The 5,787-nt window shown below is 38.4% G+C and overlaps 1 long non-coding RNA gene across 3 annotated transcripts; it reads right to left on the reverse strand.

The window, feature by feature from the left end:
• Positions 1-1,353: 1,353 nt before the first annotated feature.
• LOC149939300 (uncharacterized) lies at positions 1,354-4,943 on the reverse strand. Of its 3 annotated transcripts, XR_016481188.1 has the most exons (4): positions 4,576-4,943; positions 4,511-4,532; positions 4,344-4,438; positions 1,354-4,271 (listed from the first exon to the last, which is right to left on the reverse strand). It is a non-coding gene; the product is annotated as an uncharacterized LOC149939300 (long non-coding RNA). The 3 variants fall into 3 exon arrangements; XR_016481187.1 differs by lacking the exon at positions 4,511-4,532 and having other exon boundaries at positions 4,344-4,445; positions 4,565-4,942; XR_016481186.1 differs by having other exon boundaries at positions 4,344-4,527; positions 4,571-4,941.
• Positions 4,944-5,787: the final 844 nt, after the last annotated feature.

Consider the following 5,787-nt stretch of genomic DNA (forward strand, 5'->3'; position numbering starts at 1 on the left):
TTGTCTGCTCGTTCAATTGCCTCTGACAACAGCTGAAAGCTCAAGCGAAAAACATAGAAATTCAAAAGTCGTCTGCTATTTCTTCACATATTTAGTTGACGCAGTTAAGGCAAGGCGGATGGCGCTATATTTCCTAAGCTCGAAGCCACTATCAAATTATAAAACATTTTCTATGATGCTCTAGAGGACGTTTGTGACCAGAACAGATATTAACACCACGAAGTCTAGAGTTTGTCATTGTCAATTTTGTGTTCGGTTTCAATAATCTACCATAATTTCACCAAAAGTTATTTTTACTTTAGAATAGGCCTTATGTATATGAACGAGGCTTATAGCCCTTATGTATCTGAACGAGGTTTATAGCCCTTTAACAACGGATCGAAATATAATCTTGTTTAGCTTAGTGCAAGATGAAAATGTTTCGTTCAAAGACGATTCTACTAAGCAGCTTGTAAACGTGTGAACACCTCTAGATCGGGGGGAGTGTGTGAATTAGAGATTGGAAATTAAGTTAACTACCATTTTCAAAACACTTCGTACTCCGTTAAAAATTTTACTGTTGAAATTGGTCTTCGCTATTGGTTCGATATCAAAAGGTCGCAAGAGTTCAAAAGGTCGATCTATCCCTACCTTTTGAGTAGCCCAAACGATCGACGGTCGACATTTTGGGCTATTCAAAAGGTCGACAAAGATTCGTAAATGTGAATAGGGGAATCATCCTACATTAAAGTCTAATAGAGTGTTCGGACTTAATCATAGATGGCGTCTATGGACTGGTGCGTGAAATAATTTGTAGTTTTTGTTTTTTAAATATGTTTAACATCATCGCGTCGGAAGCTGTCAGTGTTAGTGAACCAGTGAGATACAGGGCCGATTTAGTTTTTTAGGGGGAAGGTTTCTGTTAGGGCGTGAGGTGGATTGGGAGTAACGCTAGATATAATCTTAACATGGTCATTCTTCCTAAGAGTAAATAAATACATTCTTGGTGTATTTTATAAAAACAACTCAGTGGACAACGCGAGACGTTAATTCCTATAACCATAAGTCTGTAATATAACAATATATAAGGTTTTTAAGGAATCGTCCTACAATTGATGGACGGAAATATTCCTAGCCCTTGCTCAAAGATATTAATTCACCAAGGCGGGGGGAAAATGGCAACAAAATGCGAGTCGTGGCCTTTCGTGGCGTGAATTAAATCTGAGAGAGGGGTGTTACTTATGGGGGAAAGAAAAAATAGAAAAGTGGGGGAGATTCGAATTCAGAATGGAAACCCTTTGTCTTTAGTCAATCACAAAATCTTTATTTAACGCTTATAGATAAACACTACACAAAGTAATAAAGTTTGGGGGGAAAACAGATATTATGGTTCTTTTGATTAGTAGGATAGTTAGGCCATCACTATTACTATTTATTATTTTTACTTTTAAGCGGGGGATAACATGCACATTAGAGACAAAAAATTAAAACACTCTGACTAATTGGTTAATTAAAAGTTTCTCTTAAGGTTCTCAATAGGATCAGCGGGGGGGGGGGGGGAAATAAAATAAACAATATACACTAAACTCTGATAACTACAATTAAAATGAAACACTACAATTATGGCTGACTACAATTAATTCTAAAAACTCCAAAAACTTTATAAAATATACTAAGGCAAGGGGAAAAACACGAACGGCAAAATCTATTCTTAACAGTACAACGATACAAAGTGGATATGAGCTCTCGAACTCGGGGGGGGTCTATTTTAACCTTTCCTCGGACAATAGCGAGGGGTAGCACCTTTCTTAGAAACTCTCTCTCTACGTTTAAACAGTTATTTCAGACTTGACCCTGGGTATTCTACAAGGGGGGGGGGGGGGAACGAAATTTGGTACTTAACACTTGATTTTCTTCGTGGCTGCTCTTCGATTTACGGGATTCCGGGTTACGGGGTTCCGGATTATGCAAGACACACGCACACGCGTTTTCTTGGAGGGGCTCGACGGGGGACTTCTTGTTTCGCGATGACAGTTCCTAACTGTCCGTTCGTCTCGCTTACGGCACGGATGCCCGGATTACGGTAACTAACGAGCCGGATTACGGTACGGATGTCCGGATGACGACGACGAACTTCTTACAAGCGGCGTAGGTACTTCGGGTTTCGATCTAGAACTTCTGGTTAGGCGAGGGATCGGATCTCATGTCGTCGGATGCTGACTCTCGGAATCATCGGAAGATTGGTGATCATCGGCGAATTAACTCGTTTGAGGGGACTCATGAAACGGCTCTGGTTGACTATTCGGAGATTCAGTTCCATCAGTGATGGCTTTTGGGGTATTGTGGGGTCTGATGGGCAAGACCGCGCAGGAATTTAGCGGACGGGCATTCCGGACTTGGGCTCCGGAAGTTCATCTGGTCTGTTGAGCGAAATCAACTTCTTCCGTCTTGTTGAGAATCCAATATTCTGTCTTTTTGGGGTTCTGTCACTTGGATTTGTTCGGGTTATTGGGGGGCGGAGTTGAAACAAAAAGCAACTGGTTACCTCCCATTTTACCTAGGTCATTGGTGTATTTAAGACTCGTGTCTAGTCATGCGGTGGTGACGTTGTCCGATTTAAGAAAGGTCGCTTGGGATTGCGGGGGGGGGGGGGGAATGCCAGAGAGTCTCGAGGTTCCCGATTTTCTGTCTCCAAGCGGAAACGTCCCGGCGCCCTCTTGACCCTGTGGCGACGGCCTTGGAAAACGAGCGCTTTTTCTTGGGTTATCACTACCTGGTAGTGGGCCAGAGGCTCGCGAACATGATAAGTTTTACATGGGATCGCTGTTAGCTGAGGGGCCACTATTGGTCTAGTTCAGAAAGTTTTAGGAAAAACCTGGGCTGGGAAAGTTTGCGGAATGAATTGCACCATGGTCTTTATTTAGCGAGGGATTAATTTTAGCCTTGCTGAAGGCAGGAATTTAGTTTATAATTTATATTGAGAGAATGGGTTAATTGATTAACTTAATATTTATATTTGAGGGTAGGTTAGACCAGATCTTATGAGCTATGTAAATTATACGGGATTCCTATGTACCAGTCATAATTTATTTAAGTCTTTAAGTTTAAGTTAATTTTAATTCTTTATAACTCGCGGGGGTTATTTTTATGTATTAGATCTTAAAATTATACGACGTTTGGTATATGGTACGTTACGAGGGGTAGAGAATATTCATTAAAATTGAATAAATTAATACAAAACAATATGTTCAAGACCTGAGGGGAAAAATGTAATAACAAAAGTAAATAATACAAAGAAAAAATAAAATAAAATAAGTATACGGGGGAACATGAACCTGAAGGGTTACAAATATTAAACACTTACGCTATAAACTGACGAATTTAATTTGCTTATGACTAATTGCGCGTGAGGTTTGAGCGTTTTTTTCTAAAATTTTACTGTACAAATATGAGAAAGAGTGTAGGAAAAAGCATTGTCACCGATAATCGGGATAATGAACGGCGGCATGCGAGCGAACAATTAATTTTAAATGTATTGGATTTGACAGTGAATGAAAAATCGTTCGTTAACACGCGTTGCCACTTGTCATTAGCGCTTTTGTTAAATCTGGTGGCAGAAATGTTAAATTAGGGGATTGATCCATAATAAATATAGCACTTAATACTCATTTTCAAAGTAAAATATTTTCATATCGTGCAACGCAAATTCTAGCATATTTCTATAGTTATATCCCATAATTATGTAGAAATAACTACCAATAGCTCTATCTAGAGTGACGGTGAATCGACGTCGTGAATGTAGCAAGACAAATTCGCAACTTCTAAACAAGTTATAACAACACCAATCGTACATCTCAGTAAATGATATATTTTTGATCTCAGCACGGTTACCTGCACGCGCTCTCTGTGACGACAAGGCAAGGAACACGTATTAAGCCTAATGACTAGGTCCGAAATTAACATTAGGAAAACGTTTACCTGCCAAAGATAGTGAACTGTACTAACACACTTATGTTAACTTATTATGATAAAGTATTGTTGAGCAATAAAATCGCCGTAATATTTTATCGAGTACTTGACAAACAATTCTCACTGCAATTTATCTTTTACATAAATGTTTCATAATTTCCCGCAAGGATGGCATTTACTTTGACACGTGCATAAATCAGGGACTCGGCAACACACATCGTTTTTTGTACACGGCGAATTTGAACAATTGATCATGGAGTCTTCACATTTAATTCTACAATGAACACTCTCAGGAGTTAGTGGTTCATTTGGACACTGACAACCTAGAATTGCACATCGCGTAATTTAAAATTGCCATAATTCTTTAGAATTGAAATTAAAAAACCAAACTTTACCTAAAACCACTTCAAATTCCATCGAAGTCAAAATGGTTAAAAACAGCAACGCTAATGTTTTCATTTTGAAGATTCAAGTTCTTGAATTAAATTATCTGGTTGCTCGAATATTGGTAGAGTAAACTTCTTTTCAAAAATATTCATAGAGTCGCCATAGTATAACAAACCTACAACGCAGCTGTGTCTACTCGTACATAATGATGTAATGTTTCGGCGAAAACTAAAACGGTGACGTGGTTGAAACAGCGTTTCGGAGGACGCGTGCGAAATGCGTTTGACGATTAAAATTTTCTTTCACTATTGGGATTCTTCACACGTATATTAGGTTTTCCGCTTAGCTTCGTTAGAGTTAAACTATTGTCAGCTGATTTAAAATTCGCCCGCTGCTTTAACGCTTACGTATGTGTCAGTTCTCTATCAACCATTATCACGTGTTTTACATTTACAGAGATAAATTTTAGAATGACTAGACATTTTTATGGGACTTCAGACTAGGTCATCAGGCTTAATACGCGATCTTTGCCTCGTAATCATAGTGAGCAGGGCCGACTTCGATTACGCGCGGCGCGCTACATAGCGGCCGACCCGTTTGAGTACGTTACTATGCAAATGAGCGACGTTGAAAACTCCCGCTAGGGGCGCTGCATCCATACAGAAATTTTCTTCTTCATGTAAAATAAAGGCGGGAAATTCGGATTTATTCAACTAAAATATGTTATTGGCGTAATTAAAGAGTTATCTTTAATAAATAAGGGTATATATTCATAATTCCATATTCTACATTGTTTTAAACAAAGCTTTTTCGATATTTAACGATATACTTAAAATTTAGGGAGAAAAATGCCAAAAACGCCCAAACGGGAGTTAGGATTTTGAGAGCGCGATTTCCGAACGCTGTAGTTTAAGCAATAATGCCTTCTGCTGTGTGCCGAATTGCACTTTCAACAGTTACAAGAGTAAGCATTTAGTGTTTCATGAATTTCCATTAAAAAAATCTCCTAACATTATGGCTCAAAAATATTCCAAGTTAACTCGAAATCCCCGTAAGCTGTTGATTGCAGCAGCTTGCATCTCTTGGCTTATGATTACATTGAAGGTTTGTAAATATTGTTTTATTTTTATAACTATTTTTCTTTTTAAAATTGTACCTTCATAACTATAATAACAACTATTTAGTTTAGGTTTAAAAAAGAGAAAACTTAAAAAAGAAAGTGTTCCGAGGATATCCGAGTTAACTGCAACCGCGAATTCCGAAGAGGAAACCTATAGATAAAGGTTCTGCCGCAACACCTCAAAACCACATATACATAGACCAAGAAACACCTTTACAAACACAACGGCTGAAAACAACCATTCACAATCTCCAAACCAAAATATGGCGGCTAAATAATAAGCTACAAGGCCAACAAGAACTAGTCGATTCTTGGAGAGAGGAAAAATTAAA

Source organism: Leiobunum rupestre, chromosome 6 (assembly GCF_980474605.1).
Source record: "Leiobunum rupestre chromosome 6, qqLeiRupe1.1.hap1, whole genome shotgun sequence".
Classification (NCBI taxonomy): domain Eukaryota; kingdom Metazoa; phylum Arthropoda; class Arachnida; order Opiliones; family Sclerosomatidae; genus Leiobunum; species Leiobunum rupestre.